Genomic DNA, 24,540 nt, shown 5'->3' with positions numbered 1-24,540 from the left:
CCGCGCCTGCCCCTGTTTTCATCAGCGACCCGTCGAAAAACATGGTCCAGAGTTCTGGTTGGATCGGAGCCGTTGGAAGCTGGGTGTCGACCCATTCAGCCACAAAGTCCACTAAGACTTGGGACTTGATGGCCTTCCGAGGGGCGAACGAGATTGTCTCGCCCATGATTTCCACCGCCCACTTTGCAATCCTACCCGAGGCCTCTCGGCACTGGATGATCTCCCCCAGGGGGAAGGATGACACCACAGTCACCGGATGAGACTCGAAGTAGTGTCGCAACTTCCGCCGCGTCAGAATCACCGCGTACAACAACTTCTGAATTTGTGGGTAGCGGATCTTGGTCTCGGACAGTACCTCACTGATGAAGTAGACCAGCCTCTGGACGAGAAATGCATGCCCTTCTTCTCGTCTCTCAACCACGATTGCGGCGCTGACCACCTGAGTGGTAGCGGCGACGTAGATCAAGAGGGCTTCTCCGGCAGCGAGGGGCACCAGGATGGATGCGTTCGTAAGGAGTGCCTTCAGGTTCCCGAGGGCTTCCTCGGCCTCAGGGGTCCAAGTGAAGCACTCGGTCTTCCTTAAGAGGCGGTACAGAGGTAGGCCTCTTTCGCCGAGGCATGAGATGAAGCGGCTCAGAGCCGCAAGGCATCCCATGACCCTCTGTACGCCTTTCAAGTCCTTGATGGGCCCCATGTTGGTGATGGCCGCGATTTTCTCCGGGTTGGCCTCGATGCCCCGCTCGGAGACGATGAACCCCAAGGCATGCCTCGGGGGACTCCGAAGATGCACTTCTCGGGATTGAGTTTTACGCCTTTCGCCTTGAGACACCGGAATGTCGTTCCAAGGTCGGAGAGGAGGTCGGAGGCTTTCCTTGTCTTGACTACGATGTCATCGACGTAAGCCTCGACGGTCCGACCAATGTGCTCTCCGAACACGTGGTTCATGCACCTTTGGTACGTCGCACCCGCATTCCTCAAACCAAATGGCATAGTAACGTAGCAGTACATGCCAAAGGGCGTGATGAAAGAAGTCGCGAGCTGGTCGGACTCTTTCATCCTGATTTGGTGATACCCTGAGTAGGCATCGAGGAAAGACAAGGTTTCGCACCCAGCAGTGGAATCCACGATTTGATCGATGCGAGGCAGAGGGTAGGGAACCTTCGGACATGCTTTGTTTAGACCAGTGTAGTCTACACACATCCGCCATTTCCCTCCTTTCTTTCTCACAAGCACAGGGTTGGCAAGCCATTCGGGATGAAATACCTCTTTGATGAACCCTGCGGCCATCAGCTTGTGGATCTCCTCGCCTATGGCTCTGCGCTTTTCTTCGTCGAATCGGCGCAGAGGCTGCTTCACGGGTCGGGCTCCAGCTCGGATATCCAGCGAGTGCTCGGCGACATCCCTCGGTATGCCAGGCATGTCCGAGGGACTCCACGCGAAAACTTCGGCGTTCGCGTGGAGAAAGTCGACGAGCACTGCTTCCTATTTGGGGTCGAGCTCGGAGCTGATCCGTATCTGCTTGGAGGCATCGTTGCTGGGGTCGAGAGGGACGGACTTAACCGTCTCTGCTGGCTCGAAATTGCCGGCGTGGCGCTTCGCATCTGGCACCTCCTTGGAGAGGCTCTCCAGGTCGGCGATGAGGGCCTCGGATTCGGCGAGGGCCTTGGCGTACTCCACGCACTCCACGTCGCATTCGTACGCGTGTCGGTACGTGGGGCCGACGGTGATGACTATGTTGGGCCCCGGCATCTTGAGCTTGAGGTAGGTGTAGTTGGGGACGGCCATGAACTTGGCGTAGCATGGCCTCCCCAGTACTGCGTGGTAGGTTCCTTGGAACCCGACCACCTCGAACGTGAGGGTTTCTCTTCGGAAGTTGGAGGAAGTCCCGAAGCAGACGGGCAGATCGAGTTGTCCGAGGGGTTGGACGCGTTTCCCGGGGATGATCCCGTGAAAAGGCGCCACGCCTGTCCGAATCGAGGACAGATCGATCTGCAGGAGCCCGAGGGTCTCGGCGTAGATGATGTTGAGGCTGCTGCCTCTGTCCATGAGGACCTTGGTGAGCCTGATGTTGCCGATGACGGGGTCGACAACGAGCAGATATTTCCCCGAGCTCGGCACGCGGTCGGGGTGGTCGCCCTAGTCGAAGGTGATGGGCTTGTCGGACCAGTCTAGGTAGACTGGCGTCGCCACCTTTACCGAGCAGACCTCCTGACGCTCTCGCTTGCGGTGCCGAGCCGAGGCGTTCGCCACTGGCCCACCGTAGATCATGAAGCAGTCGTGGACCTCAGGGAACTCCTCTGCCTTCTGATCCTCCTTCTTGTCGTTGTTGTGGGCCCTGCCACCCTCCGCAGGTGGCCCGACCTTGTGAAAGTGGCGCCGAAGCATGACGCACTCCTCAAGGGTGTGCTTGACGGCCCCCTGATGATAGGGGCACGGCTCCTTGAGCATCTTGTCGAAGAGATTGGCACCTCCAGGAGGTTTCCGAGGGTTCTTGTACTCAGCGGCGGCGACAAGGTCCGCGTCGGCGTCGTCATGTTTCGCTTGCGACTTTTTCTTGTTCTTCTTCTTGGTGCCACGCTGAGCGGACGCCTCGGGGACGTCTTCCGGCTGGCAGCCCTGAGGCTGCTTGTCCTTCCGAAAGATGGCCTCAACCACCTCCTGGCCAGAGGCGAACTTGGTGGCGATGTCCATCAGCTCGCTCGCCCTGGTGGGGTCTTGCGACCCAGCTTGCTCACCAGGTCGCGGCAGGTGGTGCAGGCAAGGAACGCGCCGATGACATCCGAGTCAGTGACGTTGGGCAGCTCGGTGCGCTGCTTCGAGAATCGTCAGATGTAGTCTTGGAGAGACTCTCCCGACTGCTGGCGGCAGCTTCGGAGATCCCAGGGCGTACTTACATGCCCTGGAAGTTGCCGGCGAAGGCTTGAACCAGGTCGTCCCAGTTGGAGATCTGCCCCGGAGGCAGATGCTCCAGCCAGGCTCAAGCGGTGTCAGAGAGGAACAGGGGGAGGTTGCGGATGACGAGGTTGTCATCGTCCGTTCCACCCAGCTGGCAGGCCAGTCGGTAGTCCGCGAGCCACAGTTCCGGCCTCGTCTCCCCCGAGTACTTTGTGATGGTAGTCGAGGTTCGGAACTGGGTCGGGAACAGCGCCCGCTGTATGGCTCGGCTGAAAGCCTACGGACCGGGTGGTTCGGGCGAGGGACTCCGATCCTCCCCGCTGTCATTGCGTCCCCCACGCCTGGGGTGGTAGCCTCGGCGCACCCTCTCATCGAGGTGGGCTCGACGATTACGGTGGTGGTGCTCGTTGCCGAGGCGACCCAGGGCCACAGGCGCCGTGTTGCGCGTGCGCCCGGTGTGGACCGAGGCTTCCCGCATAAATCGGGAAGTCGCGGCGCGATGCTCCGAGGGGTACCCCTGCCTTCGGGAGGCAGAGCTTTTGGCCTGTCAGACCGCGGCATCCTCCAGGAGATTCTTGAGCTCTCCCTGGTTACGTCGCGCTTCGGTGGTCGATGGTTCCGGCATCGCGCGGAGTAGTATTGCTGCTGCGGCCAGGTTCTGGCCGACCCCACTAGAAGCCAGTGGCGGCCTTGCCCTGACGTCGTCGACAATGCGGTACTGGATGCCCTGGGGTAGATGGTGCGCTTCTCCGGCCGGAGCTTGGTCTGCCCATTCCTGCCCGATGTTCCGCCGGAACGGCTTAAGTGTTCCTGCTCCCTCGTCGAGCCTGGCCTGCATCTCGCGGATTTGCTCGAGCTGTGCGTCCTGACCCCCCGCAGGGACTGGGACCACAGCTAGCTCCCGAAGGATGTCAACGCGAGGCGCAGGCCTAGGGGGATCGCCGTTTTCCGGCATACCAAGATGGTTGCCTTCGCCGGGACCCCCTAGATTGACGTGGAAACATTCACGACTTGGGCCGCAGTCCTCGTCGCCGAAGCTGCGGCTACCATCGGAACAATCGGAGAGGCAGTAGTCGCATGCGGTCATGAAGTCCCGCATGGCACTGGGGTTACCGAGCCCGGAGAAATCCCAACAAAAGTCGGGCTCGTCATCTTCCTCAGAACTCGAGGGTCCGTAGGTCGAGACGGTCGTCAGTCTGTCCCAGGGCGACCGCATATGGTACCCCGGAGGGTTGGTACATGCCTCTATGAAGGCTTCCACCGAAGCGAGGTCGCTTGGTGGGTCGAAGCTGAATCCAAAAGGCACGAGACGGGAATCGGTCGGCACCTCTTGGTCGACGGGCAGTGACAAAGTCGCGTCAGGGGCGGACTGCACCGTTGTCTCAGGTACGAGGGCGACGCCCAGCAAGTCCTTCGCGAGCGTGCTGGCGTCGTTCGTCTGCTTGGGGTTGGCGTGTTGCAGGGAAACGGCGATCGTCTTTGTCTCAGACGCAAGGTCGAAGCCCGACGTGTCCCCCGCTGGGGCGCCGACGTCGTTGACTTGCTCGACAGCCAACGAGGTGCCGCCTCCTGCTTGGCCATGGTTGCCCCACCTCCTCCGTCGGCGGGGGAGGTGATGGGACAAACCCGGATGTTGTTCTTCCGCCACGTGGGGAAGACGTCGTCGATTCCGCCACCGGCGGGCGGGCTGACGGCCGCCATTGTCGCTGTCGCGCGGTGGAGGGAGTATCATGTTGTAGCTGCAGTCGAGGGACATGAACTCAAGACTCCTGAAACAGATCATCGTCCCGGGTCAGAAAGGTTGCTGGAGACTACACATCTGGAGCTTGACGGGAAGCTGTTCGTCAACACGCAGCAGGCCCCTACCTGGCGTGCCAACTGTCAGCGTTTCGACCCCGGGGGGTCCCTGGACCGACGAGTGAATTGTCGCCGTGTGTCCCAGCCCAGATGGGTCGGCGTGAGACGGAGCATGAAGGGGGGAAGAAACAGGCAAAGGGGAAACCCGTGGCCTTCGTGTTGCCCTGCGCCCAGGTCGGGTGCGCTTGCAGTAGGGGGTTACAAGCGTTCGCGTGGGAGAGAGAGAGTGAGAGCCTTATGCGTCGGCCCGTTCTCCCGCGCGGCCAACCCTCTCGTACGAGAGCCCTGGACCTTCCTTTTATAGGCGTAAGGAGAGGGTCCAGGTGTACAATGGGGGTGTAGCAATGTGCTAACGTGTCTAGTAGAGAGGAGCTAGAGCCCTAAGTACATGCCGTCGTGACAGTCGGAGAGGTTTTGGCACCCTATTCATGTGATGTCGTGGCCGTCGGAGGAGAGATGGAGCCCTGCGGAAGGACAGCTGTCGGGGCTGTCGAGTCCTTGCTGACGTCTCCTTGCTTCCGTAAGGGGCTGAGAGCCGCCGTCGTCATGGAGCACACGGGGTGCCATCATTATTTGTTTATCGGGGCGAGCCAGATGGGACGCCGGTCTTGTTCCCCGTAGCCTGAGCTAGCTAGGGGTAGGGTAATGATGGCCCCCCTGTAACGTGGTCAGTCCGAGCCCTAGGTCGGGTGAGGCGGAGGCTCCTCCGAGGTCGAGGTCGAGTCCGTCTTCTGAGGTCGATGTTGAGTCCGAGCCCTGGTTCGGGCGAGGCGAAGACCGTCTTCCGAGGCCGAGGCTGTGTCCGAGCCCTGGGGTCGGGTGAGGCGGAGTCCGTCGTCCAGCGTCGAGGATGAGTCCGAGCCCTGGGGTCGGGCGAGGCGGAGCTTCCTATGGCGCCCGAGGCTGGACTTAGCTGCTGTCAGCCTCACTCTGTCGAGTGGCACAACAGTCGGAGCGACGCAGGCGGCGCTGTTTTCTTGTCAGGTCGGTCAGTGGAGCGGCGAAGTGACTGCGGTCACTTCGGCTTTGTCGACTGAAGAGTGCGCGTCAGGATAAGGTGTCAGGCGATCCTTGCATTAAATGCTCCTGCGATACGGTCGGTTGGCATGGCGATCTGGCCAAGGTTGCTTCTCTGCGAAGACAGGGCCTCGAGCAAGCCGAAGGTGTGTCCGTTGCTTGAGGGGGCCCTCGGGCGAGACGTGAATCCTCCGGGGGTCGGCTGCCTTTGCCCGGGGCTGGGCTCGGGCGAGGCGAGATCGTGTCCCTTGAGCGGACTGAGCCTTGATCTTAATCGCACCCATCAGGCCTTTGCAGCTTTGTGATGATGGGGGTTACCAGCTGAGATTAGGTGTCTTGGGGGTACCCCTAATTATGGTCCCCGACACTGTTCATGTATTGTACTCCAGAAACATTGTTAAATCATGTTTTTGAGGACCTTCGGAAGACGAAGGCCCCCAACAGTAGCCCCTCACAATATTAATTTGTTAGAATAACGAATTCAAATTGCGATATGAACAAAGGCCTTAAGCCGAAGGTCCGAAAAAACACCTTCCCTTTGCTAGAATAGCAACAATCGATGACAAACGGGGCCCTCCAATTTGGAACGCACTGAGCGTATAAATAGGAACTCACCCCGAGCACATTTGGTACGCTATCTGCCGCCTGCTTTGCTTGCTCAATTTTTTAGCTCTTGCCTACCAACGCTTGCTTGGTTTCTTAGACTATCTAAGCTTCGGCTTAAGGACACATTTTCGCCATTTCCGAAGAAAAGATGTCTCAAGGTAAAAAAGTTGTTGCTGAGACAAAGCTGAGCAAAGAGGAGAAGCTCCTTGAGGAGAAGACTGCTGGATTTGTTGAATCAATAGCAAAGACAAATACAGAAAAGATTACTAAGGAAATTCTAGAAGACTTATCTAAAGATACTGATGATAGCGACAGTTATGATGCGGAAAGTGGAGGCGAAGACTCTGAAGATCGGTCCTGGCGACCAAGTCATGCAGTCTTTGGGAAATCGACTATCAAACAGAGTCATCTTGATAATATGAGAGGAAGGTATTTTCGAGATATGTCTATTGGGAGGGCTGACGCAGACAGGGCTGTTCCTATTCCCGAAGAAAACGAATTTGTGATCTACCGAAGCTTCTTCAAAGTTGGGCTTCGGTTCCCGTTGAGCAGATTTGTTGTTGAAGTTTTAAAGACATATCAGGTTTTCCTTCACCAGATCACTCCCGAAGCAATTATTAGAATGGGATCTTTGTCTGGGCTGTGAGAAGTCAAGGTCTGGAGCCAAGTGCAAAATGTTTTTGCAGTACGCATGAACTTTCGTATGAGACGAATCCCTGGGGTAAAGAACAGTATCATAATAATTTTGGTTGCTATAGCTTCGTTGCTCGCTCTGGCTCAAGCTACCCAGTGCCAACTTTTTGGAAGAGGTGGCCCGGGGCCTGGATGGAAGAGTGGTTTTATGTAAAAAATGATTTGGAGGCGAGAGAAGATATTAAAGAGATCATCATGCGCCCCATCTGGTCCCGCTTCGGCCTCCGAAAACCGAAGGTAGAGATTGATGAGGCAACCGAAGCATGCCAAAGGGCCTTCAGCACAGTTTGCGCTTTTATCGGGACAAGAGATTTAGTTCAAGAACATGTAGCCTACAGGATATGGCCACTGATAGACAGCTGGGAAATGCCAAAGGAAACCATCACTAACCCTAGCGAAGGTGGTTTGGTTTGATTGAAATATACCTTCAGGTTTGGAGACCAATTTATCGAACCAGACGATGACTGGCTGAAATGTGTTGAAAATACTAGTGATGAACTACTTGGAGCATACTCCAAGTCTGAAGATAATGCACTATCTGCGGCCGTCGGGAGCCGAAAAAAGAAAAGGCTAAATAGGGCTTTTGATGCTATTGGATTTGTGTACCCTGACTATCGCTACCCGCCACGAGGGCAGAAAAGAAAGGGTGCAACCTCTGGGAAGGCTGCTGTATCGGCTGTTTCAAGCGAGCCCGCACCGAAGAGGAAAAAGCTGAAGGTCCTTACTCACCGACCACGCTACATTGAACCGGCCATAGTGCCTGAATTTGGCGGTGAGACTTCTTCAGCTATTGAAGCCAAAGGACCTGCTCTTACGCAGAGGATTAAAGAGCCGGCTGCAATGCCGAAGACTGACAAAATTGAAGAACCGAGAATCGAAGGGACGAAAACATTAGAAGTTCTAAGCCCTTCGACAAGAGTGGAGATGCCGAAGACACAAAAAGGTCTAGCAGCGACCCTCAAGAGAAAAAGGATGGCTAGTGTACTAGATGTGTTGGAGACAATAAAAGCTTCAAGCTCTACTCCAGGGAAAATTGCAAAGGCTTCGAAAGCGCAGATTGAAACCGAGACAAAGCTGACCGAAGGCGAAGCTACAATGAGCCAGGCTGATGCCGAAGCTGGGCCTTCAGAGCCCGCCAAGGAGAAATCCTCGGAAATTGGAGAAAAGGCAGCGGAGGAAGAAGCTATAGAACAGATTTTGCCTGAAAAAGCTGCCGCTCCTACTCCCAAAGCGCCTTCCGAAGTCCTTGATTATATTATTCGACACGCTTCGGGAAAAAGATTATCTGAAGAAGAAATTTTTGAAGCTAAACATTATGCCCGAGAACTGAAGTACCCAAAAGGGGCCTTAGTGTTTAATGGCACAGATGAAGATGACTTCTTGTATTACCTGCCAGACAACAAAGAATTATTTGTCTGCTGGGAGATGGCCAGAAGTATGGGGTTCCCGAAGCTTGAAGCTGGCCTCTGCGCCATGACGAAGGACGATCTTGCGGATAGCCTTACATATAACAGTCTGAAGGTACAAAAATTGTGTATTTGGAAGTTTATGAATTTTGAATTATTCTTTTGTTCTTATATTAACCCATTCATTCTTTTCATATAGGGTTTAATACTTAGCAACGCCTTAAGGGCGCAAAAGAATGCTGAAGACGAGAGTTGCACTATTGCCCTCAACAACCTTCGAACAGAGGTTATCAAGCTGAGGAACGAAGCTTTGGAAAAAGACAAAATTCTACTTACATTGGTGGACAAAGTAAAGGGGGATGAAGCTAACTTCAAGGCTCAATCTTAAATCCAAAGGAATGAGATTGAAAACCTTCAAAAACAACTGGTCGAAGCCAAATTGAAATGTGCTATTGCTGAAGCATACCGAGATGCCAGTGAGTACTGGAAAAATTATTTTGAAAAAACAGTTGCAGAGCTTCGCTCATCAAAAGAAAGATGTTTTGAAAAATCTGTAGAATGCGTCAAAAAGATAAAAACTAGCTTCGCCAATGTGGGCGCATACTCGAGCGAAGACAACTTCATAGGAGGCGATCCTGAGGGCGCAATTGAGTGGATCAGCAGCAAAGCCGAAGCTTTTGAAGAAATTTTGAGCGACCGCGGGGACGTCTACGCGTTCTCTGGTGCGAGGGCAGTTGCAGCTATTTTGGAGAAGTTAGGTTGCGAACATGTTAGAACCTTGGCTCAGGCCGAAGCTGCCTTCTGCATTGATGATACGAAGGACCCCTCGGACGAAGCAAGCTTAATAGGCGGAAAATTTTTCACTGACATCTGGGAAAATGGCGGCCGAGGGATGACCCATGAAATAATAAAGAAAAGCTAAAAAGATACTCATGACGCTAGAGAAGCAACGAAAGCAGCTGAAAAAGCTGCGGAACTCGAAAGGTGGATAGGTATTACTTAATGGCTTTTAACTTTGTTGTTTATTTTTGTGACTTCGAACTGATTTATTTCTTCTACCGCAGCTGAACTATCTCCTCCCCAGAGCTATTCAATCCACTAGCCGACCCAGAAACAGAGAAGACAATAAAGATTATTAATATGGCCGAAGCTATTGTGGATGAAGTTGTCACTGAGCTGCTAACCGAAGCTGCTGAAAAAGTTCTGAAGGAAGAAGAGTAGCTATTGTAAAAACATTCTTAAGATACTAATGTAATATTTGCTGAACTAAGCCTGTAATATTTGATGTTTGTACCTTTGAATGTAATATGTAAATCGTTTGTAATTCAATTCTTTACGATGCATGAAACTTTATGTACATACCGTTTTTGAGCCTTCGGCGAAAAAACACCTTCCCTTCTTTTCATGCTTCGTGAAGAACAACTTTTATATCCCGTGGGAATATTCATGCTTCGTAATGAACATCCAAGTGTAGTAAAAATATTAATGCTTCGTGAACAATAGATTTCTTCCTCCACATCAGAGCTGATGAAACTGTACTTCTTCAAAACTTATTTTGTGCCTTAGCACAATTTTCACTTTTCCGAAGCATTCTCCAAAGATCAACATTGTATCCCCTTCTTGTGTCGTTGATGCAATATGATGTATGATGTTATGTTATGCGAAATGATGTGATGATGTTATGTTATGCGAAATGATGTTTATGCCGAAGACACACACTCACACCCCCATAGTGAAATACACAGTCTTTTTGCCGCTTATTTTTTGGCTTCACCGCTTATATTTTGGTGTATCAGCGCTGACTTTTCGCTGTAAGTTCTGCATTCCCTTAGGAACGTCTTTTGAACTTCTTCGCCTTCTATTTCGGCGGTATTCGCGTTGACTTTTCGCGATTCGCCTTATATTTCGGCGGTATTTGGCTCTGCATTCCCTTTGGAACGACTTCTGAGTAGAAAACTTACACTGCGCTCCCTTAGGAACGACTTTTGTAGCTTCAGCAAACTTACGTTGCGTTCCTTAGGAACGACTTTTTGTAGCTTCGGCAAACTTACGTTGTGTTCCTTAGGAACGACTTTTTGTAGCTTTGGTGATACTTGTAATGCGATTTTTAGCCCCGTGTTCCCTTAGAAACGATTTTTGCGCTGCAGCAACTTTTGGACCTCGTGAGTCTGTGGAGAAGATATATTTAACTGTGGCAAAAACGAAGCTATTACAAGGAATTGAAAATGGCAAGAAAACTAGGTTTATAATAATTGTTCCTTATTGAAAAAGAAAATGGCAATGAACGTAAAAAATGTTTCAAGGGTAGGATATCTATCAATAGATATGTTTCGATCCTAGCACAGTACTGTTGACTGTGCGAGCTTCGGACTCCTCCCTGAAATCTCGCTGCTGATGGGTATGCTGGCTCCTTTCTGGCTGCTGGCCTCGTGAATATGCAGGTTGTAGTGGTGGTGGAGGTGGAGGTTGTGGCCAAGATGCCTGTGGCTGGCTAGCTGAAGCAATAGAAGCTGCAGGATGGTTACCCACATACTCTGGTATGTAGGGTGAGTGATACGAAGCAGTGTGCATGACCTGCTTCGGCTGGTTCTACTAAGCTGCAGCTTCTGCTATTTCCTTCTGTTTCTGAATGGTGACATGGCACATCCTTGTAGTATGGCCCTTGTCCTCACCACAGAATAAGCAATAAATTTTCTTAGGCCGATCCCCAAATCTTCCTTCGAAACCCCTAGCGCCTCTGCCTCTTGGAGCTGGCGGCCGGAAAGAGCTTTGTTGCTGCCCCTAAGCTTGCGAGGAATATTGTGGCCTCTGTTGACTTCCTCTGTCGTCACTCTGGGTGGAGTGGATTGACCTGACATGCCTTGGGTGGATTCTTCCTCCGAAGCCCCTGGTCATCTTAGAGAACCTGTAGGCTTCCTCCCTTCTTTGGCGAAAGTCATTGTCAGCCCGGATGTATTCATCCATCTTTTGGAGCAGCTTCTCCAAAGTCTATGGAGGCTTTCTAGCAAAATACTGGGCAGTAGGTACTAGATGAAGCCCCTTGATCATGGCCTCAATGACAATTTCATTGGGCACTGTAGGCGCTTGTGCTCTCAAACGCAAGAACCTTCGGACGTATGCCTGGAGATACTCCTCATGATCTTGCGTGCATTGAAACAGAGCCTGAGCTGGGACTGGCTTCGTCTGAAAGCCCTGGAAACTTGTCACCAGCATATCCTTGAGCTTCTGCCATGAAGTAATAGTTCCTGGCTGAAGAGAAGAATACCACATTTGGGCCACATTCTTAACTGCCATGACGAAGGACTTGGCCATGACAGCTGCATTGCCTCCGTATGAAGATATAGTTGCTTCATAACTCATCAAAAACTGCTTCGGGTCTGAATGTCCATCATACATGGGGAGTTGAGGTGGCTTGTATGATGGAGGCCATGGGATAGCCTGCAGTTCTGCTGCCAAGGGAGAAGCATCGTCAAAGGTAAAGGTATCATGATTAAAATCATCATACCATCCATCCTCGTTGAAGAAGCCTTCTTGGTGAAGCTCCCTATGTTGGGGCCTTCGTTCTTGTTCGTCTTGAGCAAGATGGCGTACTTCTTCCGTGGCTTCGTCAATCTGCCTTTGAAGATCAGCTAGTCGAGCCATCTTCTCCTTCTTCCTTTGTACCTGTTGATGAAGTATCTCCATGTTTCTGATTTCTTGGTCCAACTCCTCCTCCTGGAGTGTTGAACTAGTGGCCTTCCTCTTCTGGCTTCGGGCCTCTCGAAGAGAAAGGGTCACCTGGTTTAGGTCCAGTGGCTGCAGAGCAGCAGCCCCTGTCGCTGAAGCTTTCTTTGGTGGCATGATGAAGGTTAGTGCTTGCCGAAGGTGGTCGAAAAGGATTCACCAGAGGTGGGCGCCAATGTTGGGGACTTGTTCTCAAATACTATGAATCAAGAACAAGGCAACATAAAATGTTAAACGTTAATACCCTTCTTCCTTTGGAGCATTACTTCCCTAAGGTTATAATGATCTTTGGACGAAGGTCATGAGAGGTATACCTTCATGAATTCTTCATACATAAATGTATGATTATTAACAACGAATGAAGCATGTAAAGCATAAGAAATAATGTGAACAACAACATTATCATACATATATTTCTCATTATATAAATGCAAATCAACATAAGGACAATATTGAATTACATTTGGTACCTTCGACTTGATAGACAGCAAAGGTACGAGCGTGACACAAAAGCAAATGCCAAGTCAGCGTGAACAGTACGGGAGCACTGTTCATCTATTTATAGGCACGGGACGCAGCCCATGTAAAATTACACCCATGCCCTTTACATTTGCTAATGACTTTATAGTGATCCATCAAAGTCTAAGTAGCCTTTTCCCTTTTAAGTCGATTCCCTTTTCTGCTGTCATGTCGAAGCTCCCTTGCGCGTAGCTTCGGCGCTGCATCAACCTTCGTATTCTTTGTGCTTCTCACACTGTGGTTCTGATCCGAGTCCGAAGGTACCTGTTTATGTATTATACTCCAGAAACATTGTTAAATCATATATTTTTGAGGACCTTCGGAAGACGAAGGCCCCCAACATCGAGCATGGATGCAAATATACATATAATTTTTTTTATTAATTCATGTATTTATTCCATGCTCCAAAACATATAATTCTTTAAAGAATTATCTATTCAAAAAAAATTATTTCAAAAGTATTTAAATATAGTTCACATTTATTACTTGCTTGTTTTAGGAGAAAGTAATTTACATTCTTTATTAAGAGTTACGTGGAATAATTTGAAACGTATTTTTTTAATTATATATAGCTTATGAGAGGAATATTCTTAGCAAATTGATGAAATATTTTCTATTATTATGCTTTCTCTTCTAGGTTTCAAATGAAGTTTTTTAAAAAAACTTTAGTTTCTATATCTGACTCACAACCTTTTCAGTATTACCAACTATTAATTTTAGGAGATATAACTTTTAAAAGAAAGAAGTCCTTATTAAGAGTTATTTTGGTTCTTAATCTTTCAAAGAAACTTTTATAAATCCCACAACAGGATTTTGAGATGTTACAAATTCTACCCCCTTAAAAATAATCTCGTCCTCGAGATTAGTTAGAAAAGGGATGTAGAAAGATTGGTTTGTAATTGAGCTTTTAGTTTCTAAATGGTTCAAAGATCAAGAGTCATTTTTTATTCATTAGTGGGTGATTAGGAGAGCATGAGTATCTAGTCATGTAATATGAGGGATAAGAGATGGATAGGTTGGGGTAAGAAAGACTATGGCAAGGAAAGACTTTACATTGGATGGTGGATCCTGACTCATCTAGTGATCCAGCTTGGTCTTTGAAGACTTGAGTTGGTGCTTATCCGTCCTTGACGAGGTTGATCATCTTTGGTCTTCCGAAGGTCCTCAAAAACATGATTTAACAATGTTTCTGGAGTATAATACATGAACAGGTACCTTCAGACTCGGATTAGAACCTCAGTGTGAGAAGCACAAAGAATACGAAGGTTGACGCAGCGCCGAAGCTACGTGCAAGGGAGCTTCGGCATGACAGCAGAAAAGGGAACCGACTTAAAAAGGAAAAGGCTATTTAGACCTCGATGGATCACTATAGAGTCATTAGCAAATGTAAAGGGCATGGGTGTAATTTTACACGGGCTGCGTCTCGTGCCTATAAATAGATGAACAGTGCTCCCGTACTGTTCACGCTGACTTGGCATTTGCTTTTGTGTCACGCTCGTACCTTTGCTGTCTATCAAGTCGAAGGTACCAAATGTAATTCAATATTGTCCTCATGTTGATTTGCATTTATATAATGAGAAATATATGTATGATAATGTTGTTGTTCACATTATTTCTTATGCTTTACATGCTTCATTCGTTGTTAATAATCATACATTTATGTATGAAGAATTCATGAAGGTATGCCTCTCATGACCTTCGTCCGAAGATCATTATAACCTTAGGGAAGTAATGCTCTGAAGGACGAAGGGTATTAACGTTTAACATTTTATGTTGTCTTGTTCTTGATTCATAGTATTTGAGAACAAGTCCCCAACAGTTAGGATCTTTTGAGATAAGATGAATCTCAAAAGGTAAAATAGAATCTGCCAAGATAAGATAGATATGGGATACTAGCTAATTTTTTTAATGAAGAGATAATATAGGATGTTTAATTATTTTATAAACAATTTTTTTATGCCTATATGTATATGTATATGGAATTGTGGACATTACTCCATAACTCATCACACTCAATCAAAGATCCAAATCAGACAAGTACCATAAGAACAAACATTCAAGCATATAGATATTTACAAAAATAGTTTTGTTTTTGTTCCTAATATTAGGTCTCATATTCCTAAAGGTTATTTTAGGTACAGGATTTCAAAGTTTGAAATCCACTTTTGTCTTTAGAAGAAAAAGGTAAGAATAATCAGAGTAAAGCGGAAATAGATGAGAAAAGATTAAGAAAAGTTTAAAAAAGATGAGAGTAGCAAAGGTAAGTAAGTACTGGTTGTCCAGCTCTATCTAGGTTTCGTCCTACAGTCAACATTCCTCTGATACCACTTCTGTCACACCCGGGTTTCGGGGCACCAAGGCCCGGGCGCGAACAAAATCACCAGGTGTGCTGGGACCAAGTCTCACACATATGATGAATCATGGCACATGATCGAATGTCACATCTTTACTATATAATAGGAGTTCTATACAAAATAAATAATTACATTATAAGGAGACAACGATCCAGCAACCCAAAGTTGACTGAGAGACGATGGCCTAGACCTCTCACGAACTCGTCACAGCATCCTCCATGCGCCTCATCCAATGGTACCAGTTCTTGACCTGTGGGGGGTGAGACAGCAAGAGTGAGCTCACATACGTTCATAGCTCAACAAGCTGTGGGGAATAATGTGCATGAACTCGCCAAAGGTGGGAGCTCACGTGAAGTGTAAGGCTTACCAAAGAGGATGGTTGAAGCTATTCCATGCATACGAACTATCTGGTCGATGTAGATTTCTGCATACTTCTCCGTCCTGTGAGTGGTGTGTATCGGCAAGAAATGAGCTGACTTGGTCAATCTGTCCACAATGACCCAAATGGAATCATGGTGCTGGGAGGTATTGGGCAAACCCACGATAAAGTCCATGCAAATGTCCTCCCATTTCCAAGATGGTATGGGAAGGGGTTGCAAAGGGCCTGCTGTCTTCAAATGACTGGCCTTGATCCTCTGGCAGGTGTCACATTCGGATATGTACTTGGCAATTTCTCTCTTCATTCTGGTCCACCAGTACAAGGATCTGAGATCATGATATATCTTATTACTGCCCGGGTGCATGGAGAATTTTGAAAGGTGAGCCTCATCCAATATCTTCTTTCTGAGCTCAGGGTCCTTGGGAACAACCAATCGATCTTCGAACCATAAGATTCCTTTGCTGTCCTGCCGGAAGCATTTGTATTTTTCTGCTTTCTGCTTGATCATTTCCTTGATAACCTGAACACCCTTGTCTTCAATTTGTGCCCTCACTATTTGCTCTTGTAATGTGGGCTCCACCGAGATATAACTTAAGGCACCGGAAGAAACAACTTCCAGGTTCAGCTTGCACAACTCATCACACAGGGTGGTGACTTTTGCATCCACGCTCATACAATTGCACTGGGCCTTTCTGCTCAAGGCATCTGCCACAACATTGGCTTTGCCAGGGTGGTAATGCACCTCCAAATCATAGTCCTTGATTAGTTCTAACCATCTCCTCTGCCTCATGTTAAGATCTGCCTGAGTGAAAATGTATTTAAGACTTATGAGCAGTGTAAATGTTACAGTGAGCTCCCATCAAGTAATGTCTCCATATCTTGAGAGCATGAACCACAGCTGCTAACTCCAGATCATGTGTAGGGTAGTTCTGCTCATGGGGTCTGAGTGCTCGGGAGGCATAAGCAATCACTCGGTTATCTTGCATTAAGACGCATCCCAATCCAGTACCGGACGCATCGCAATATACTTCAAAGGGCTTGGTGTTATCAGGTTGAGCTAACACTGGGGCTGTTGTCAAATGCTGCCTTAGTGCATGAAAGGCATCTTCACACTTCTGGCTCCAATTATACTTGACTCCCTTCTTCAACAATTCAGTCATTGGCTTGGCAATTCTGGAGAAATCCGGAATAAATCATCGATAATACCCTGCCAATCCCAAAAAACTCCGAATTTGCCGCACGGTGGTAGGAGGTTTCCAATCCATTACTTCTTGTACCTTCTCAGGATCAACTGATATCCCATCCTGAGAAATTGTATGACCCAAGAATTTAATTTCCCTTAGCCAGAATTCACATTTAGACAACTTAGCATAAAGACGATGATCGCGCAGTCGTTGAAGCACGATGTGCAGATGCTCAATATGCTCGTCTTCATTCTTGGAATAGACCAGGATATCATCAATGAAAACCACTACAAATTTGTCCAGCTCTGGCATGAATACTGAGTTCATCAGATACATGAAATAAGCCGGGGCATTGGTCAGTCCAAAAGACATCACCAAAAACTCATAAAGCCCATATCTGGTCGAGAAAGCCGTCTTCGGAATATCACTGGCACGGATCTTGATTTGATGGTAGCCCGAGCGAAGGTCTATCTTGGAGAATACCTTGGCTCCCACCAACTGATCAAACAAAACATCAATGCGGGGCAGTGGGTATTTGTTCTTGATGGTCACCGCATTGAGAGGGCGGTAATCAACACACATTCTCAAACTCTCATCCTTTTTCTTCACAAATAAGGCCGGACATCCCCACGGTGAAGTACTTGGGCGAATGAACCCCTTGTCCAACAACTCTTGCAGTTGCTTTTTCAGTTCTGCCAATTCCGCGGGAGGCATCCTATAGGGTCTCTTGGAGATAGGAGCGGTCCCGAGTTGCAATTCAATTGCGAACTCAATGTCTCTATCAGGTGGCATCCCTGGCAATTCATCCGGAAAAACATCTGGGTAGTCACAGACCACTGGGATCCTTTCCACTAGGGACTCTATCATAACGAAGGCACAAGAACGGGTACAACCCTGGTCGGGCAAATATAATATGGTTTCACCACAAGTCGGTGAGTGCACCTCAATGGCCCTAGCTGCAATATCAATAACTGCCTGATGCCTTGTTAACCAGTCAGTTCCCAATATGATATCCACGCTATCCAAACCCAATATGAGGAGGGTGGTTTTAATTATTAGACTACCAAACTTTATGGGCACATGCCTGTTGACTTGATAGGTGGCAACCCTGCCTCCTGGTGTTGAAATTGTAATACCCCCATTTGTGTGGTGAAAAGGTAATTAGCACTTGGCACTAAATTTGGCACTGATAAAACTGTGTGATGCACTCGAATCAAAAAGAATAATAGCAGGATAATTCAAAACTGAAAAGATACAAGTCATGACGGGTGCTCCCTCTGGAATATCAGCCATGGTGGTGAAGTTCAGCCTGCCTTGCCTTACTTGCACCTTCTGCCTCTTGCCTTGGTTCTGATTAACATTCTGCCCCTGCCTCTGCTAGTTTCTGGGGCAATTCTTGGCATAATGTCCGGTGTTGCCACAAGTGAAACACCTGTTGTCATTGGCCTGTCGATATTGTTGCTGCTGTTGATTGTTCCTCTGAGCTGGAAACTGGGTGCGGTTGGGTGCCTGCTGCTGCTGTGGTCGGATCACCCAACATCCTTGCTGCTGCTGAGGTCCCCTGTTCTGAGTGTCAGACGCAATCCTGAAGCGTTGTGGCTGAGCTGAGGGTCCTTCCACAGGGGTCTTCCTCTTCTTCTCTGCCTGACAAGCTGTGATACAGTCCTCCTGGGAGATGGCCATGTTGACTAACTCATTATAGCTGTTGGCCCTGACTGTGTTGAGACGGTCACGGAGCTTAGTGTTGCGCCCCCTCCGGAACCTGTCCCTCTTCTTCTCATCCGTGTCTACATGATACCCGGCATACTGGCACAGGTCATTGAAGGCCTGAGCATACTGTAACACTGTCCGGTTTCCCTGAGTGAGTGCCAGAAACTCGTTGAGCTTTCGGTCCATAATGCCTGCTGGTATATGGTGCCCCCTGAAAGCTGCCTTGAATTCTCTCCATTCCACCTCTCGGTCCTCTGGCTGCATAGCAAGAAAATGGTCCCACCAGGTCCTTGCGGGTCCGCGAAGCTACTGGGTGGCGAACCTGACCTTAGTGACCTCTGAACAAACTCCATGGAGTAGCGGGAATTTGGATTCCACTACTCTCAACCATACATCCGCATCAAGTGGGTCCTCTGCCCTGGTGAACAGTGGTGGCTGGGCACTGAGGAACTCCTGGTAGGTGGCTGCTGTGGGGTGACGCTGATGATCACCACCACCATAGTGCTGAGGTGGCGGCTGACGCTGAGCTAGCTGCCTCAAGATCTCATTCTGCTGAGCCATTAGCTCCTGCAGAGTAGGAGGCGGTGGCGGCGGTGGAGGAACGTGCTCATTTTGACCACGACGTGCTCTCCCGGCCATCTGAAAAAATCACATATATTTTCAATAACACATCTTTGAGGTTCAAGGTTCAATCGCGGTGAAAGAGTCAAAAGGCAAAACCAATAGATTCTTGCATAATCACAAAAGATTTCACATGGCATAAACTTTTCTTCTTAAATTAAGACTGACATCATTCATCAACCATGCTTCCAAAAGAGTTCATCGCGATTACATCAATACCCCAAAAGACTCAACTCTATCTAGCCTAGTACCCTGAGGGTGCAAAAGCTAAGCTAGCTTCGAGGAGTTCTACCATCACCAACTTCTAACTCTATCCCTGTGACCTAGTGAGCAAATGAGGCAACACTCGACTCGGGGGAAGGTGGTCTCCCTGAGCCAGCAGTGTCCAAGCTGGAGGCAGGCTCCTCTCCTCCCTCGATGTCGACATCCTCGTTGGCCTCCATGTCCTGGATCTCCTGGTGATGCATATCCAGGTGCTCGTTAGCCTCCGCAAGCTGCTGCTGAGTGTTGATAAGCTGATCCTCGAGAACCTCGATGGTGTTCTCCCTGGTCCCCACTAATTCCTCAAGCTCTTGGATCTCATTTGACAGTTGTTCCACCTGTAAATCCTTTTCCACCATCTCCGTGGACAAGTCAACCACAAGCTCCTCTCAGTTATCCAGGGTGATCTTAGTTGCCTCCAACAATGCCATCAGATGGGACATTGCCTCACCACGCATCACTTGTAGACGGTACAGGGCATTCATGCACCGCACTCTCAAGTGAGCAGTCTGACCTGGGTAGATAGCCCAGATGTCCTTGGCATGCTCCACTCGGTCCTTCCACATTGGGTCGTCCTCCTTCTCAGCGGGGAACAAGCCAATGGGGTGAGTGGACAGCTCCAAGGGATGGAATCCGCAGAAAGTGGTCAATCCGTGAAGGGCAATCGCCTCGATCATATCCTCAGCCCGGTATCCAAAGGACTCAGAGTCCAGCGAACGCCAGCCTGGCTGTAGGGGATGAGGCTCCAGGGTCATCCTCACCCTACAGCAGGGCACTCGGTACTTCTCGAACTGCTGCACCGCGTACTGAGGAGGCGTCGTGTAACCGGTCCCCTGAAGTACCTCTCACAAAATACGGGGAAAACCCTCTCGTGCGAGCCCGTCAGTGTGGGACAGTGCATTCCCTTCGTCCGAGGATCCGTGAGAAGTCATCTGTGTATGGTTAAGCGTAAGTAAAAGAAAAAGAATTATTAAAAGAAAAAGAAATCACAACTCAACCTCTCTCTCTAACTACAACAATGGTACTGGGGTACTTAGTTGGTCATCATTTTGTATTAAAGTCCTTACCCAATTATCCATTAGTTTAATTAAGGATGCATGCATGCTCGTCCTGAACGACCTCACATCAACGTAAAGGGAATAGGGAGGAACTCCCACCCCTTATAGTAGCCTGGAGGGCTTAATCACTTAGCCACCTAACTACCCCTCTATCATCCTAAGGCTTCACGTCCTAGGTCTATCCTGATCGTCCTACGATCTATCCAACATTTGTTTCTATCAAGTTTTACTTTGGAAAAGGATGGTATTTATAGTTTATTGATTCCTCTGTGGTGGTACAAGCTCCGATACCAGCTGTGGCGGAAATGCCCGAATTATTCCAACTTAAGTGCCTAAGTCCCGCCTCAGAGGCTAGACCACACTTAAATGGGAATAACCCGTCAATCCCTCGGATCTAGTCCGACGAGGCCACTGATATGATCAAGTACCACAATCTCACTCGATGGTGAGTCACAGAGCAAATACAATAAAGCATAAAACCATACATTAAGGAGTACTAACTTAATACATCATCATCGGAGTTTTAGCAAAAGTAGTCATCATTGTTCGAAGTGCAGCGGAATAAAACTAACGATAAATAAACAGAGATGGGGAAGCCTGTCCCATCACTCCTCATGCTCCTCCTCAGCCGAGGCGGGGTCCCACTCGATAGTCCAACCCGGTGGCAAGATGGACGGCCAAGTCACTCCAGCAACCATGTCCTCCAAAGAACCTGTAAAAGTTATGCCACAAGCAAGGCTGAGTATACTAATACTCAGCTAGACTTACCCGGTGTGAGGAGTCTACTCCTCTACCTCTAGACATGCAGCTGTTTGGATGTGGGGTTTGGTTGCCAAAAGCACTAGATGGGTTCATAAATCAAGTTTTAGCTTTGTCAAGTTTTAGTGTGACTCTCTTAAGACTAAATATGAACTATCTACTCATTCATGGTAGCAAGCATATTAGCGATCAACATCTTTTGTCACCTCATCACATTTTCACTTGTTACTCAATGTAGCAGCATGGATCAAGCAGTCTCATTAGCTGCGAGAAGCAGACGATTCGAATCGAGTTTTTATCCTTGCAAGGTAAACCTAAACACACGACGTGGCGAGGCACTCCGTCCCCACACACATCAACCGTCCCCATCGATTCCCCGTCAGCAGATCAGGGCTCACCGCCTTGGCGTACAATGCCTCACTGACCCCGAATGCCGTCGTGCAGTGACCGCACTTGTACCCACCATAACCGGAATGGGAGACCACGTCTCAGGTCGCGTGAGGGGTAAAGTCCACTGCCAGGTTCAATCAGGTACTAGGCTTACCGATTTACCATATTTCTCGGCATGTGCTTAGTACGTTCAAACGCTTGACTCACGGTACCACACCTTAATCCTTATTCCAATTTTTATCCCGTGGACAACCAATCCCCATGGATTGTTGTCCACCAACCAACATCATTATGATAAGAAGGTGGATACAACCAATTCCTGACCTCGCGCGAGTGCTAGAAAAATCACTCGACTTCTACCGAGATCCCTAATTAGTAAAGCAGCTACTCGACCTAGCATACTAGTATCCATCACAAAAAGGAATCCTGAGTTCATGCAACTAGGGTTTCATTCAACTCCTACACTTAAGTGCACAGTACAAGCCTACAAACATTAAGTGTAGTAAAATAGCATATATATAAACGGTTATGCATAAAACCGGGGCTTGCCTTCCAAAGCTGGGGCAGGCAGATCCTCTGGTGCAGGCTCTGGTGCTGGATCCGGGGCTACCTCCTGAGCAGCTCCTTGCTCCGGCACGAGGACGTACTCTCCGTCAGCGAGGTTGCAATCTATCGAATGCAATGAATAAGAATATGCATGCCATGATTATGCAGGATTTGGTAAACATTATGCTAAGTAAAAGAAAACTAAGTTTGTTTAGTAACTTAGGGTTTCTTGGTCTTACTTGGCTCTTAGTGGTGTATGCTTATCAACTTAGGTTCGGAGTTTTGTTAGGGATAAGCATAGTGGATTTGTATTTCCCTTATATATTTCAGTGGGCAATTTAAAAAGGGTTTTGCTAGTTCTAATTTCCACTATCAAATTTCCCCCTTTTTATTTTCTATTTATGAATTCTAGTGTGGGTTTGAACTACAACAGTGGTTTAACTTTTTCCAAAAATTTTGTAAATATTACAATGGGTTACTATTGGTCACTTTAGTCCGTTCTATGAATTTGAGGTCCAGAATAAAAAGAGTATGCCTTGGACAAAAATAACAAAAGTTGGGCAAAGGGGGTCACTTTGCACTACAACTCTTAACTAGGAGTGGGTTCTGTCCTAAGGGTCATTTTTGTTGGTATATAACAGTAATCACATGTTTCTGTGCCAAAAATCACAGAAGGTTAATTGGTGGTTATTTAGTTGTGAGTTTCTAAAGTTTAATGTCAAAAAGGCACTTTCTACTATCTTGTTATTTGAAAAATGTCAAACAGCAGATTTCATATTTTTTCTATGTTCTTAATAACAAAACATTACTTATCTCAAGGTTTGGGGTGTTTTCACCTTGGGGTTATTTCTCTAGGGTATTTCTAAGTTTTCCTTGTTTTCTTAAAATAAAAGGTATCCCAATTATTTTATACTAAACCAAGGTATACTAAATTTTTCTAGTGAACTATACTGAATAAGTAGACTAACAAAAATATGGGTGCTCCCTGGTTTTTTATTTAGACCTCCATTATTATTTTCTCTAACTTTAGGCTAAAAAGGATTTAAATAGTAAACTCTATCTTAACTGGGTGTACAGAGGGGTTTATTATTTTTAAACAGGTTAGGAAGTGATTAGGTACTTTCCCAAATTTTCTTAACCTCAGTCTAATAGTGCAACTATTTTTCCTCCTATTATTTAGCTTTTGGCCAAATCAATATTTAAATCCAAACCTTAAAGTTTTCTGTAACACTTAGGGGTTTTATATTTTTCTTAAGTAGTTTACATTATTTAAGATCTAGCAAAATTGGTTTGACTCAATTTGGGTGAACAAAACAGAAGATATGAATTCTTCAAGTTATGTTTGAATTTAAATCAGATTAATAAAAAGGTTTCCTGGAAAAACCACTTTGCACCGAAGACCTCGGGTTCTTTCCAAACTAATCCTCTCAGTTATACCCCTGCGCTACTATTCCCCTGAGTCACTGACAATGCACAAAACCCCCTAGCCTTTTCTTCTTCTCCCCCGCGGTCCCTCCCCAGGTTTAAACAGTACCCGCGGAAAAGAAAAGGGCGGCGCGGCTTACCGGCGGCGAGAGAGGTCCGGCGAGGGGCGGGGTCGGCTTTAGGAGGTCCTGGCGGTCACAACGGTGTACGGCTCGACGGTGGAGGTGGTCGGAATCGTCCGGTCCACTTGCGCAGGCGGGTGATCTCGTCGGCGGCGGGTGTTCCAGCTAAACCACGGCGATCTAGTTCAATCAAATGGCACGATGAGCTCCACGGGGTGACGTAGAGGCTATGTGCACAAGGAATCAAAGAATGGAGCAGAGGATTACCCGGTCTACGTTCACCGGCGGTCGGGCAAAGTCCGGCGACCGTGGATTGGCTTCTCCGGCGAAGAAAAGTCCGATTCCTTGCTCGAGGAGCTTCACCGAGGCGTGCACAGTCTCTTCCAAGGGTCGGGCGTGGCTGGGAAGGGCTCTGTTGGCCGGTCTACGGTGGCAGGGGCTCGGGTGGCCGCGGGCCCGCCGTGCACGGGGCAAATGCCGGTGGTTTCGGGCTCCGGTGAGGTCGAGCGTGCGCGGAGTACGGTCGACGCCTGAGGGTGATTTATAGGCGCGGGCGCGAGCAGGCAACGCGGGCGCGGCTTGGCGTGGCGCGGGGCGCGCGGGGTCGGGCGCGGGCGTGCTCTGGCGCGCGCAGAGCGCGTTGAACACGTTGAGGTGTTCTTCTGCCCATGTTCAAAAGCTTGCTGAGATCGCATACTTGCGAATCTTGGCAAAAATCCAACGCAGACCTCTTCCTGGCACCTATGGCTATCTCTTGTATGTGAGTTCCAAGGGAAGATAAGCCCTAGGTCAGAAGATATGCGGACGCTAAAACTGGCTTGTCTCCCTGCCCGCTGCGCGACAAAAGTGATGCCAAGACATGTCAAATGTCAAAGGCTTGGTCTCAACTTTTTCCAGGGGGTGCCCTAGGTGGTATGCCACATTTTTGGTATACAACTTAGGTGGTTTTGGTGCCATTTACAAGGTGAACACGTCTGATCTTTAGGTTAGGGTTAAAATTTGACTTAGAGAGAAG

Source organism: Zea mays, chromosome 4, assembly GCF_902167145.1.
Source record: "Zea mays cultivar B73 chromosome 4, Zm-B73-REFERENCE-NAM-5.0, whole genome shotgun sequence".
NCBI classification, from domain to species: domain Eukaryota; kingdom Viridiplantae; phylum Streptophyta; class Magnoliopsida; order Poales; family Poaceae; genus Zea; species Zea mays.
Note: the sequence above shows the minus strand (reverse complement) of the source record.